Source organism: Clarias gariepinus, chromosome 11, assembly GCF_024256425.1.
Source record: "Clarias gariepinus isolate MV-2021 ecotype Netherlands chromosome 11, CGAR_prim_01v2, whole genome shotgun sequence".
NCBI classification, from domain to species: Eukaryota; Metazoa; Chordata; class Actinopteri; order Siluriformes; family Clariidae; genus Clarias; species Clarias gariepinus.
Genome location: NC_071110.1, coordinates 26008842 through 26024120, shown reverse-complemented (window position 1 = coordinate 26024120; position 15279 = coordinate 26008842). Strand labels below are relative to the sequence as shown.

General features: G+C 45.4%; 1 pseudogene; it reads right to left on the bottom strand.

Moving 5' to 3' along the window:
- Positions 1-3829: 3829 nt before the first annotated feature.
- The window catches only part of LOC128533411 (alpha-2-macroglobulin-like), a 39853-nt pseudogene continuing 28403 nt past the window's right edge, over positions 3830-15279 (bottom strand).

Here is a 15279-nt window from a genome sequence, read left to right as displayed (position 1 = left end):
GAAAAAGAGCCCCAAAGTGGGCAAAAAAAGTGGGTGTTCCAAAAAACACGCCTTCTTTCTAAATTATTGCAATCAAGAATAATTTTCTGGGTTAAATTTGGGACGGAAAGCTCAAAATAAGACTTGATGTCCTGCACATGAGTAACTGCCATTCCTGTTGGCCCTGGGTGCATTCTTATCACATTGGCAGCCATGCTGGGTGGTACATTTCTTGGGCAAGAAGACCATTCAGTATTACCATTTGTTGACATCCATATTTTTTACTTGGTACCTGCTGATGGGCTTCTGTTACTGAAACTGGCTACTGATGGTCTGGTTCTGCATCCCGTCTTTGTTTTGGAACTCGCTAATTAGTCTCAACCTTTCCCTTAAAGTCACTGTCAGACTCTGAATGTTTAAAAATGTAAACATCAAGCATCTCTCTCTTCCAAATTTAATTGCAATGTCTTCCAAACAGAGAATCTTTTGGCCATCTTGATAAGTTGTGATAAGGAATGGGAACCTTGTGCGGGACCACAGGGCCAAAACACAAAACCAACACTTTCTCACACACATACACACATTGGCTTTGGACTTGCACCTCCGGATTTGTTTGTTCTCAAAGCTGGATCTCTGTTTTTCGACACTCATCTGGCTAACCCCCCCATGCTCTGTGCACACACTTCCAATAAGTGAACATATCACAAGACTTAATATTCATTTCAAAACTTTGTGTTGCATGTAGAGGGGCAGCAAACGGTAAATATCCAACAAACATCGAACGGCAAACGAAGTTTACCACAAAAAAATAAAGATGTTTACTTTACTTAAATTTGATATTGTAATTTTAGTACTGTGATTATGAACTTGTTCAATTATAATGTTGCGCTTGAATTTATCTGCTACCACGTGAGCTGCGGTTCGTTAATTTTTAGGATAATGAACCAAGTCTATATATATATATGGCAACACAGTAAACGCACACCCCTAATGCCGTCTGGTTGAGTGCTGTCTGTGTGACTAAAATAACTGCTCACATCAGCACGCACTTTCACTTTGCAAAAGGTAGAGTTTATTTAGCGAGTATATATTTGTGTTTTGTTTTTCGGGGGAACTATTACTAATTTTACATTTGCTTAGCAAAAGTTGCCACTCTTTGTAACTAAAACAAAGCCGCATGTTTTCATCTGCCTTTTAATCAAAACACTACCTTTTGCAATGTGAATAGCGGGCTGATGTAAGCAGCTTTATTTCAGTCATAATATACGCAGATCACAAAGAGTGGCACCTTTTGCAAAGCAGATGAAATTTAACATCAAAAAGAGAAAACAGAAAACAACGTAGCACAAATATATACTCACTAAACAAAGGCTGCGTTTTACTAAGTGAAATTGTGCGCCGATTTCAGTCATAAATTCACAACCACATTTCAGCCTTTTGGTCAAATAATTGTTCAGTGCTTGACATGAACAGTAAAAATAGCATGATGATTAATTTTTAATAAAAAAAAGCCTGAAGCGCCTCGTGTGGATTTATGTGACAAGTAATTTTCTCAGGACAAGATTCTTATATTGATTTCGAAACTTTATTTTGTTTCTCCTTTTCAACGTTTCCTGGTCTCGCCAGCTGGTACCACAATTCGAATTCATCTAATTCATTCCGATTTTTTGCTGATAGAACCTCCCCGCTAAATACTTTAAAAAAAAAGAAGAAAAATAGGACTGGACCGAAAAGTGCCACAACAGCATAGACACCATAAAGCAAGCCCTTCAGAACCCACCTGTACTAGTCCAAGGCTCTGGAAAGACAAAGGACCATCGCGGAGGAGGTGAAACACCAGGTGATTAAACATAAAACCAAACAAGCCAGATACTACAATACCCGGAGGAAAGATACACACTTCCAGCCTAGCTAACTGGTTTGAATAAAGACTCACCCACTCTCCTCCATGTCGCAAAGATTCTCTGCTAAGCTAGCGCCCAAGTGGGAGGGAACAGCATAAATAAAAAGGTCCAATAAATTACACCAAATCTATAAATAAAAAATGGAATAAGATTTTGTTATAGTACCTACAGAGCACAGTATTTATTGCTACGTTTTGCTCCCTAGTGGGTTATGACTAGGATTTTTCCCGCTAGAATATTTCGCTTCAATACTGGTCGAAAAGGCAGTTTCAATTCAGAACATTTCAGAACAGAAATTCCAACTTTATTTGGTTCTCCAGTTTAGAACCTTTATCGAACTGGTGCCTCTAAGCTAGACAGTGATTAATTCATGACAACCGTATCATTTATATTTTTTTTTGCTGGTTATAGTGTTGGATATTAAAAGGTACCAGAGGACCTCTGTTTGGCACTTAAAAAATTAGTTTAGAAAATGTGTGTATTTAATATGAATATGTTATGTTGTAGAGAGAGAGCGCGTGGTGTTAGCATGCTGGGTGATTGTATACAAAGCCCTTATGCAGGGTGTCGGAGGGGAGGCTATGTAAGTGTATGCTGCAAGTGCTTGTGTAAACTTTTGGTGAAAGTTTCTAGTTTAGAGATAACGTGGTTTGTTAATAAAACTAAACGTAAACAGAAACGTTAACACAAATGCCCTGCTTTCTTGAAACAGGGCGTATCCTTATCTTTTCTTTTCCCTTTTGTTTTGAGCTTTCTCTATTCTTTTCAGTTTTCTCTTTTTTTCTTTTCCTTTCTTTTTTCTTTTCTATTCAGTTTTAACTTTTCTCTTTATTTTACGACCTGGTGCTTCCTAAATGTCCACACGTCCACTGCTTTGTCCCTAGAGACCTAAAGTATATAGACATGCGTGCTGTGCATTGTCCTTAATTGCCATCTTGGAAGCGTTGCGTTGTGGCAGCATGTGAGGGCGGCCGCAGGTTTGCCTGACTGGAAACCTGTGGAGCAGCTGACCGTGGGTTTACCTTTCATGAGCCCCGTTACGTTACAGAATAATTCTTAAAATTTTGCCAAAATAGTTATTTTTAAAATTAAAGTTTTAATATCAGAAGTACCAGAACTTTCTTACAATGGCCACTTGTGCAAGCATTATTTTTTGGACACACACAGTATCACTTAACAAAATGTTATTAAAGTTGTGATCACAAGCTCTAATCCTAACGATGCCATAGCTGAGCATGAGAGCCAAGAAAGCCATTACTCTTTCTCTCTTCTGTCAATCAGAGGGACACTAGCCATTCGCTGGTTATGCTAATGCAGAACAAGAAAAGAATAATTAAATAGAAATATGATAATATCTCCAAGAATCACTAAATACAAGGCTTGGTAAGGATTGGTAGTATGGGCACAGTGCATAATTTCTAAAAAACTTTTGGGTTTATTTAAAGTATGGTCCATGATTTATTCCATATGTAGGTTAGTAATATTACTAGTATTAGTATGATGAGGACAGTAAGTTTGGGCAGTGGTAGCTCAGCAGATTAAGGCTCTGAGATACTGGTCAGAAAGTTGACAGTCCAACACCCAGTTCCACTAATTGACACTGTTGGCCTCTTACGCAAGGCCTTTAACCCTGTCTGCTCCAGGGTCACTATATCATGTGATCAGACCCCAGCTTCCTATCTGGTATATGTGAAGAAACCAATTTCACTGTACAGTTATGTATGTGTGATAAATAAAATCTGAACATAAATGCTTGTGCTGGATTTGTAGGCTTTGTGGTATTCTGGGAGATGTAGTGTGATACTGATTTAGGTTTTGGTGCGACAACTGGTTAATTTAAAAGTGTTATTTATCGAACAATGACTTTTAATAAATGAAAAGCCATATGAGATTTATAACAAAAAACAAAAAACTGAAATAATGCAACAGTATCTGTTTATTTATCTATGTTAACATGTAACTATATTTATTAACACTAACAACATGCATGTCTTATGCACAAATTCAGACCAACACAGATGATGTCCAATGATTTTCTGTATATCTTTAATGCAGATCTGGAAGCTTACACACAGAGTGAAGTGTACTCCGTCTCAGACTGGTCACCTAAATGAAAGAATCAGTACGTGAAAGCAATAGTTACAATAAAGTTTAAATCCTACAGCCTAGGAAAATCTTACTTGTTTGGTAGTAATCATAAACTTTGATCACAGCTGGCTTGAGATTCTTGACAGGAAACACTTGTTGAATGTGTAGCTCATAGCTGATAGGAATATTTTTTTGGAGCTGTTGGAGATACACCAGACATTATATTATAAACATACTACACCATACTGGATTTGTGTCTTATAAAGGGAACACGTGTGTTCCCTTTCAGTCGATTCACTCGGTACAACACATATTGTATGGGATATCACGCTCTCTTGTGTCCTGGCTGAAGCCACCTTTATTCACGCCGTAAAGGCAGGCAAACCTGTGGTGACGTAGGTGTAGCCCCACCTACACCTATAAACCATCGTCGCCACGGTTGACCCTCAGTTCTTACGCTCTTCACCTCGCTGTGAACACCTTTTCCGTAGAGTTTTCTAGGTGCTGCGCTTTCTTAAGACTGCGCTTAAAATCAGCTTAACTGCTCTTGTTGGCGTTAGCGACAACAGCCTCATTTTGGTGAGTCGTCTACACGCGGAGCGCTGACTTTTAAGTTTTCTGTCAGTCAGAACATTAGCGACATCTCAGTTTAGTTGGCTTCTGTTTAGCTGTGCTAACAGCGCTAGCTAGCATGAACATGGAAGCTAATGTAGCTAAGAAGAGGTCCGCTGTTCGCCCCTGTCCTCAGGAGTGCGGCTTCTCCTTGCATGAGAAGGAAAGTTGACAGTCCAACACCCAGTTCCACGAAGCGTGCCCCGTCTGTCTGGGGATTCTCCATGCTAGGAGAGCTCTAGCTGAGCCAAAGTCATGTGCGCTTTGTCGCCAGCTCCGGCGTTCAACGCTGGAAAGACGGGTCACGTTCGTGGAAAGGACCCTGGGGAGAAATACAGTCACTCAGCAGGACCCCCTCCTTTCTGAATCAGCAGTCCCAGCTTCGCCTGTGTCTGCTGACGAGGAATTTCCGTCAGAAGTCCCCGCACTTAGCTGGGCGGACCAGATGGAGTATCTCGAGGGGTCGGAGGACCGTGGGCTCTCCTACAGCGCTGGCCAGCAGCCAGGCACCAAGCAGCATGCTTTCGAGGACGATGACGTGCTCGACATCGGCCTAGAGATACAGGGCTTGTCGGAGCACGAGCATGAAATTTTGCCGCCTGCTCAGAGCTCCGCTGCTACTGCGTTAGCCGCTCGGGACGACACTTCATTTTTTGCTCTCTACCGCCGAGCGGCCGAGAAGCTGGAGGTGAAGTGGCCCTCCCCGCAGCCGGCTCAAAAACCGTCAAGGTTTGCGGGATTTTTTTTTCCTCCTGAACCGACAACCGTTAAGAACTGCTTGCCCATGTTTCCTGACTTTGTCGGCGAGTTAACGTCGTCATGGAGCAAGCCGCTGTCGACCCGTGTATCAGTGCCCGGTTACGGACAATATTTGGAATTAGACGGAGCTGAGAAGGCAGGACTAGCTAGCCCACCACCAATGGAGCCATCTTTTGCTGCTTATTTGGCACCCTCGCATAATCATGGAGTGTCTGGCCCTACTCTCCTTCCGTCTAAACACTGTAGATTCTCCTCTGCCCAGCTGGAGAAGATTTACCGCGATCAGTCCCAAACGGCGCTGCACTTCCCTAACACAGTCTCCCAAGCACAATCCCCCCCCCTCACACACAAGTGTTTATGTTCGAGTTATGAACCCCAGTTGGGGCGTGTTAAAAAATTCTCAGGGACTTACAGCAAGTACCCTCGATGTTTACAGTTTGATTGCCCCAAAAATGGTGCCTTTTGTAAGCCATGTGAATTTTACATTATTAAAACCAATAAAGAGTTTTCCTGTTTACAATGTTGCAAAACAAAAAACCCCAGTGCCATCGATGAGGAATCGATTTCTGAAAGTGCCCCCTTTCAGAAATCAATGCGGGCCGGTTGGCGTCCCACGTTCTCGAGTGGCACGCAAGCGCAGTCTCGACATGGGTGCAAAACACAGTCGCTATGGGATACCGACTACAGTTTCGCATAAAGCCACCGCGCTTCTCTTCCATAATCAACACCGAGGTGTCGGACGCCGCCGCAGCGGTGCTTCGGGAAGAGATAAATTCTCTTCTGAGCAAAGGGGCGATTCAAGTGGTGCCTCCTTCGGAAATGAACTCAGGTTGGTACAGCCGGTATTTTGTCGTTCCGAAGAGGGGGGGAGGACTGCGTCCTATTTTGGATCTGAGAATATTGAACACGTTTCTAAGAACGTACAAGTTCAAAATGCTTACCCTGAGGCAACTGCTAAATGCAATAGGCCCGGGAGATTGTTTCACTACGATCGATCTCACAGATGCTTACTTTCATATAGCGATCTTTCCGCGCCACAGAAAGTTTTTGAGGTTTGCATTCGAGGGCGTGGCCTACGAGTACCTAGTGCTGCCGTTCGGCCTGTCACTAGCTCCCCGAACGTTCACGAAGTGCGCCGAGGCGGCGCCGTCTCCTCTTCGGGAGAAAGGCATTCGCATATTAGCCTATTTAGACGACTGGGCGCTAATAGCGAGCTCAAGCGAGCAGGCAGAGAAACAGACAGCACTAGTTCTGTCTCACATTCAGACTTTAGGGTTCTCAGTAAATATGCAGAAAAGCTCACTGACTCCGAGTCAACAGTGTTCATTCCTGGGTCTGGAGATATGCTCCGTTACCAGCCGAGCACGTCTCTCAAAGCACAGAATAGCCGCGTTTCAGCGCTGCCTTGCTCTGTTTCAGTTGCAACACAAACTTAGTTTCCGAGTGTTTTTACAACTTATGGGAATGATGGCGTCTATGATCACTGTGGTGCCTCTCGGGCTGTTGAACATGCGTGCATTTCAGCGCTGGGTGCGCTCTCACCGCCTATGTGCGGCGCGCCACCTCAACAGGAGGCTGACGGTGACACCGTCATGCATGTCAGCCCTTCTGCCCTGGAGGGAACCCAGGCTATTACGTCAGGGCTCTCCGATAGGCAGGGTATCGTTTCGCAAAGTGGTGTCAACAGATGCCTCCCTCAGCGGCTGGGGCGCTCTGTGCGACGGCTCTGTGGTCAGGGGGGCGTGGTCACAGGAACAACGCAGGCTTCACATCAACTATTTGGAGCTGTTAGCAGTGTTTCAGCCCTGAGACATTTTCATCTGGCTCTGACAGGCCATCATGTTCTGTTCAGGACAGACAATACAACAGTGGTGTCGTATATAAACAGACAAGGGGGGACTCGTTCATCCCAGTGTTCATCTTCTGTCACTCAGGGCCACTCACATTCCAGGGCACCTGAATTTGGGGGCGGACCTTCTATCCAGAGGGGGCCTGCGTGTGAGGGAATGGAGGTTACACCTATGGGTGGTAGCTCAGATCTGGGGGCGCTTCGGCAGGGCAGCAGTGGATCTTTTTGCATCCAAAGAGAATGCTTACTGCCCACTATTCTTCTCCATAACAGATCGCAATGCCCCACTGGGGATCGATGCGCTGGCACACTCATGGCCCCCAGCTCTATTGTATGCTTTCCCTCCGGTAGAACTGATTCTGCCTGTCACAGAGAGGGTACGTCAGCAGGGCCTGTCACTAATCCTGGTGGCACCTCATTGGCCGGCGAAGTTGTGGTATAGAAGGTGCTAGCAGCAGAACCATGGAAACTTCCTCTCCTCAGGGACCTTCTGTCTCAGGCAGGGGGAGAAGTAGTGCACCCGCGTCCCGAGCTGTGGAACTTGCACGCTTACCTGTTGAAAGGTCCAATTTGTTAGCAAAAGGGCTTCCCCCGAATGTGATTGGGACAATCCAAAGTGCTCAGGCCTCGTCTACTAGAGGTTTATATGCTTACAAGTGGTGAGCATTTGAGCAATGGTGTCAAGAACATAATGTTCTTTCATTTCAGTGCTCCATGGTGGAGATTTTGTCTTTTCTACAAGAACTATTAGAGAAAGGCCTTTCCTTCTCTACTATTAAAGTATATTTGGCAGCTATATTAGCCTGTCATGTTGGTTTTGACGGAGTGTCACCAGGGGCTCATCCGCTGGCAGTACGATTTTTAAAAACGTCTGCGACCCACTGCGAGGTCCAGTGTTCCGTCTTGAAATTTATTGTTAGTGCTTGAGGCCCTCGGTGGTCCTCCTTTTGAGCCAGTTGAGTATATAGATATAAAAATTCTTTCATATAAGACGGCACTTCTTCTTGCTTTAGCGTCTGCTAAACGAGTGGGTGATCTCAATGCTTTGTTCGTGCATCCATCCTGTACGCAGTTTGCTGCTAATGGGTTAAAGGTTACTCTACGGCCGAACGCGGCCTATGTACCGAAGGTCGTCTCCACTGATTATAGCTCTATGGTCTTTGACCTTTATAGCTTTTTTCCTCCTCCTTTTGCTTCTGATGAGCAGAGAAAATTGCATAATTTGTGCCCCGTACGTGCACTACGGGTGTACATGGACCGTACAGTAGATATGCGCTTATGTGATCAACTGTTTATCTGCTTTGCCAGGTGAGTAAAGGGTAAAGCGCTGTCTAAACAGCAGCTTTCTCATTGGATTGTGGAGGCTATTACACTAGCTTATAGCAGTAAGAGTGTCCCATTGCCTCTGGGTGTGAAAGCACATTCAACGAGAGCTATGGCAACATCATGGGCTCTGTTCAAAGGAATGTCCGTGGGTGATATTTGCGCGGCAGCCAGTTGGTCCTCACCACACACTTTTGTCCGGTTCTACCGACTTGATATAACGGCCCCCTCGGTGGCTCATTGTGTCCTCTCTGCGGGGTCCATGATGCAGTAGAGTAGCTATCAGGGTTCTTGTGGCTAACTTTGGTAGATACTCGGCGGGGCGTGAATATATGTCCCATACAATATGTGTTGTACCGAGTGAATCGACTGAAAGGGAACGAATGGTTATGACTATAACCTCTGTTCCCTGAAGGAGAGGAACGAGGTACAACACATTGCTGCCCCGCCTCATAGTTACGCTCGGCGAAGAGCGGCTATCGAACTGAGGGTCAACCGTAGCGACGATGGTTTATAGAAGTAGGCGGGGCTACACCTACGTCACCACAGATTTGCCTGCCTTTACGGCGTGAATAACGGTGGCTTCAGCCAGGACACGAGGGGGCGTGATATCCCATACAATATGTGTTGTACCTCGTTCCTCTTCTTCAGGGAACAGAGGTTATAGTCATAACCATTCGTTTTGTTAGAATGCCTATACAGCAGATGTGTGATATACAGTAATAGATAATTAATGGTATCGGCCAAAAACATGGCAGTTAGCAACTTGAAATTTTTAGGGAAGCAAGATTGGTCACTTCCAGTTGTAAAAACTTAAGAAGCTTATTTGGCACACACATTGTATTATATGTATAACATTAGATTAAAAAATAACAAAATCGGCACCAATACTGTGTTTTGCCGTATGTATAGATTTTTAAACTGTCTTACCTTTTTAAAATACATGACAATATGGTCATCTCTGGAATTTACTTGTTCCACCAAATGGTGTGGTTTAAGCTAAAGAAACACCACAATAATTATTCAACATTAGTGAATTAATACCCAAGACACACACACACACACACACACACACTTTTTAGCATTTAAAGTTTTGAATGTACTGCTACTTCTTACTTTATCAGGATCTGCTGTGAACCCTGATAAGAGTTTTATGTCCACTATGATCATGTCAGTGCTGTTTAGTCTCCCATTATACCTAAAAATTTAAAAATAAACAACAAAATGTACATAAATATAGTTAATACCATTCCATAGCAACTACAGTATAATAACAGATAATCCTCTCTGTCACTACAGGGTAAAGTCTGAATAAGGATATTTGCTTTATGTATTTAAGAAATTCAGATATTGCCATGTAATAAGTTAACTTACTAAGTCAAGTTGACTTACTAATAAAGTAAATAGATTTTTAGTAAATTAAGCTTTTTCAGGGAACAGGGTTACAGCAAAGTAACCCGACACGTTCCCTTTCAAAAGCTACACTCGATGCTGCATGAAAACGCTATGGTAACAAGAATACCAACGCCGGTGCACTGCAAGTGTCTGGACCCCCCAAGGTTGTGTAGCGTGTGCGCACAAAGGCCAAGGAGGTTTCAGAGCTAGCTCTGGGAGGCTGACTCGAGGACCTGAGAGCCCTGCATAGCATGAACATCCAGAATATAAAATCTGACAAATGTGTGCGGAGAGGATCAACCTGCCGCATCACACACTTGCTGCAGGGAATCACCTCTTGCCAGCGCAATTAATGAGGCAATCCCCCTGGTCGAATGAGCCCTGATTCCTAGAGGCGAAGTGAGACTCATAGGCTAGGGCAATAGCATCTCTCACCCAATGTGACAACATTTGTGTAGTGGTGGCTGCCCCCCGGTTGAGGTCCCTGTAACATATGAAAAGCTGCTCTGACTTACGCCACTGGCTAGTGCAGTGGACGTAAATTTGAAGAGCCCGTACTGGGCACAGTAAGTGAAGTCTTTCCAGCTCCAGAGCTGTAAAAGGCGGAGGACAGAATGCTTCGAGAACAGCTGGGTGAATAGTTAAGAATGGAACTTTCAGAAGATAGTTTGGGTGATGATGCAGAATAGCTTTGACTAGCCCAGGGGCAAAGTCTAGGCAGGATGGAGAGACTGACAAAGCCTGCAGATCTCCAATTCTCTTCAGAGAAGTAACGGCCTCGGGAAAAACCATCTTAGGAGCCAGAAACCTAACAGGTGCTGACTTTAGTGGTTCAAAAGGGGTGTCAATCAGACCTTCGAGCACAATAGATAAGTCCCCCTCTAGTGGGCGGCCTCAACCATTTAGCTCCATGAATGAAACGGGCAACTAAAGGGTGCTTTCCCACAGAAACCCCTTCAGTCAGAACATGACAAGCCGAAATAGCGGCTACGTACGTTCTAAGAGAAGTAGGGCATAAGCCCGAGGACAACTTTTCTTGCAGAAAATCCAGCACTAAAACGATCATAAGTTCTTCTGGAGGAGGGAGCCCTACCACATAAAATTGTTTCAAATACACTGGCTGATTAAGACCAGTATCTCTTAATTGGCCCCAATCAGAGGCCAGACGTAAAGGTTCCAGAGCTCGGGTTGGGGATGAAATATTGCCCCCTGTGCCTGAGACAAAAGATCCCTCCTCACTGGAATCACAGATGGTGAGCTGTTGAGGAGAAATATTAGATCTAAGAACCACACTCTGGTCGGCCAATGGGGCGCTATCAGTAAGAGGTGCAAACCCTGTTGACGAACCTCGCCAAGACTCCCGGGACCAGAACTATCGGGAAAAACGCATAAAGGCGTAATCTGGGCCACGTACGGGCCAAGGCGTCCAGACCCAGGGGAGCTGGAGGAGTCAGAGAGTAGTAAAGGGGACATTTGCTGTTTCTTGCGAGGCAAAGAGGTCCACCTCTGCTACATGAAATCCCTCTCAGATTGACGCACTACTTCGGGGTGGGGTTTCCATTCCCCGTGCGTCAGAGCTTGACTGGACAGCAAATCTGCTCCCACATTCATATGCCCTGGAATGTAAATCGCCCTGAGGGACAGGAACTTGTCCTGTGCCCAAAGCAGAACCTGGTGCGCTAGCTTATTCAAGTGGTGCAAGCGCAGTCCGCCCTGGCGATTCATATATGAGACTACCGTAGTGTTGTTCCCCCAGCACTAGGATATGGTAGCCTCTCAACTGCTGGAGAAAGTGCTTTAGGGCTAGAAATAGAACCATCATTTTGAGGCGATTGAAGATAACCTCTATAGCTCCCATGGGCTGGACCGCCATCTAAGACCGCACCCCAGCCCGTGAGAGAAGTGCCTGTCGTTAGCATCTTGCAATGACAAGACGGACTTAGAGTGGGACCCAGAGTCAGAAACCGGGGTCTGAACCACATAGAAAGGGTACAAAGCCCCTGGAAAGGAAGGGTAGGGGAGGATGTTAGATGTTTGGCATCCTGAAACATGGCAGAAAAAAACCTTTGAACTAACACTTTATTGGGGATCGATGTTGCTCGAAACACCAGTGGTGGTGGAGCATGAACACCGACCTTCTGGGGGTGCCAGGGAAAACACTACTCGATGCATTCTCGAAAGGAATTCTATGTGCCTCTTCCCATTGGGGGGCCACCCCCATGGTCCTGGGCACATGAGCCGCAGGACTTCTTTGAGAAGAAGACAGTATGCTGGTTTGACTTCTTTGAGGTGGATTGTGAAGCCCTCAAAACACTCTCCTTGTTTGTTTCACGCCTCCCAAGAGTCAGACCCGGTCGAGACTGGGAGACTAGGCGGGGAAGTAATTTCCCGAAGGCTTGTTCATATAACTTCGCCTCACGAACCTAGTGGCGACCGAGTTAACGACGTCCCAAACAGGCTGGAAGGCGAGATGGGGACATCAAGAAGGAATGCACAATCCTTATCCTTGATGCCCATAAGATTCAGCCACAAGTGCCTTTCCGCGGAAACCATCGCACGAGCCGTCTGCTTTGTTGAAGAGACAAGTCTGTGGCCCGGCGTAATTCCAGAACGCCCTATCTTCAAGAGCCCCGCCAGTGCCCAAGTCTCTCAGCAGGTCAGCCTGGTAGGCCTGCCAAACTGCCATGGTGTGCAGTAGAGCACCAACCTGACCTGTTGCCTGAAAAGCTTTTCCCTTCAGGGAAGATAAAAGTCTACACAGAAGGAAGTGTTAGCTTTTCAGAGAGGATGATGTCCCAGAGGAGAGATAGCTTGGAAGCATCTTCTCCATCTGGGCGTCATCATATAACCCTGCGCTTCCACATCAACTATATTTAAATAAATAAGTCAATGGCAAGAAAACACGTGATGAATACAGATTACTCCATAAAAGGGTTATCATTGAGATTGCTAAGAAAAGGAAGAGAGCGTCGTCGAGGCTCCGCCCCCACCCCCCCTCATCCTTGTCCATTCACAAAAAGCGCCAGGGCGCGCTTGAGAGCGGTTGGAGGAATTTCCTGATCCGGCGAGTGCGCGAGAAAAAGGAGGGGAATCCGTCTCTCGCACATCTGCCAGATTCACGCGTAAGCCCCAGGAATGCGCCGCGGCTCGAAACTTCTCTTGAGGAATGCGAGCCGCGCGCGAAGCACTTTAATCGAAACAGTAAGTGTGGAGATCGCCCTCCGATATGGATTTATCACACACGGAGGGACATCTCGTTTAAAACTCTGCCATATCGGTGAGTTAAACACTTTCTTATTTTTGCTGGTTTACACACACACACGCAAACACAACTAAGCTGTCATGAAGCCAAAAAGATCGGAGAAATGTTTCCGCTTCATTCCTATTTATAACCTGCAGGTGCGATTCATCAGATGACGTCACCTGAACGAGGTTATATATGCCAAAATTTGGCGTGTTTGATACACACATGCTTCACAACCAGCAACACAAAGATGTTCCCATAGCGTTTTCACGCCGCATCGAATGTAGCTTTTAAAAGGAAACTAGAGGAACTACTTAACATATATTAAATCACCTAATAAAAGCAGTAAATCAATATAATTTTTTTCATATTAGTTTAAGGATATTTATTCTTACATGACAGTAAATTTGATAGTCAGAGTTTGTCTGAATGATTTTGTGCAGTTCGCCACAGTTGTAGCCGTGATACTCAGTGTACTCGTTTCAGTCGGTGTAGGGACATTGTAGAAAAGTGCGGTCTGCAAGTGGGAGAAAAAAAAAGAGTGTAATTTATAACTGTTGTGATGTGCCTGGAAAGCCAAATAAAATCCATCAAAGCAAGGCAATTAAAAGTAAGAAGTTGTCTGTAGATCAAGGATACTGCAAATCAATAATCCCATTAAATAATTAAAATAATAATCCAATAATAATCCAGTATCCATCTTTTTTAAATATTTCATTTTTTTAAATTATTTTCTATTAGTTAAAGTTTTAATATAAATTTCTGTTCATTTTATACAAATTTTACCTTTAACCTTTATCCTTAATCTTACTTTAATATAATTGTATTTAAAATTACTATCAATTTATTTTGCTTGTGTCAGGGTTAACCCCTAGAGGGCCTCTAACGCCCAAAGACTCTTTTTGTGTTTTTGTTGTGGCTTTGTTATAGTTGAACTTCATTTCCCATAATGCACCTCGGTCAAGTGATTAGAGCACTCACCTAAATCGAGGTGACTGATTAGTTATATAGTTTCTGTTATATTAAAGTCTTCTGTTGTGCTCTAGTAAAGTATGTTTAATTGTAATTATCATTAAAAACCATCTACCAATCATCTTTGCCTCTGCGTTTATGCTCGTCAACGCCAGCACAAATGTGCCCATCGTGACAGAATGCCAGACCTTTATAGTGGCATAGCAAAGGTGCATCCCCTGGATGTTTTTTGGGGGGAGCTATGATGGTAACACTGGGGCAAACTGGGGGGAGCGGTCGGCTTGCCATCCGGCGTAACTTCGAGGAGCATGCAGAAGCAAGTTGAGCAGAATCCTGCAGAGCGCGCAGGAGAGAGACTGTAAGTGAGCAAGGGGTGCAGCAGAGCTGGGAAGTTGAACATACAAAGAATTTCAATATGTGCTTAGCAGAGAGAAATTTAAAGTACATACAAACCCTGCGGGAGCAGGTGGAACAGCTCCAAAGACCCTCTTAAAGCCCAGCTTAACCATCCAGAGAGCCACGCTGCGAGCTCAGATCTTCCAGAGAGCCACGCTGCGAGCTCAGATCTTCCAGAGGGCCACGCTGCGAGCTCAGATCTTCCAGAGAGCCACGCTGCGAGCTCAGATCTTCCACAGAGCCACGCTGCGAGCTTAGATCTTCCACAGAGCCACGCTGCGAGCTCAGATCTTCCAGAGAGCCACGCTGCGAGCGCAGATCTTCCAGAGAGCCACGCTGCGAGCGCAGATCTTCCAGAGAGCCACGCTGCGAGCTCAGATCTTCCAGAGAGCCACGCTGCGAGCTCAGATCTTCCAGAGAGCCACGCTGCGAGCTCAGATCTTCCAGAGAGCCACGCTGCGAGCTCAGATCTTCCAGAGAGCCACGCTGCGAGCTCAGATCTTCCAGAGAGCCACGCTGCGAGCTCAGATCTTCCAGAGAGCCACGCTGCGAGCTCAGATCTTCCAGAGAGCCACGCTGCGAGCTCAGATCTTCCAGAGAGCCACGCTGCGGGCCCAGTTCCTCCTCCTCCGATCGACTTCGAAGACGACGACGCTGCCTGACTCTGACGCCCCAGTGCTCGGTCCGCCGCCCGGCTCAGATGCACCAGTGCTCGCTCCACCGCCCGGCTCCGATGCCGCAGTGCTTACTCCGCCACC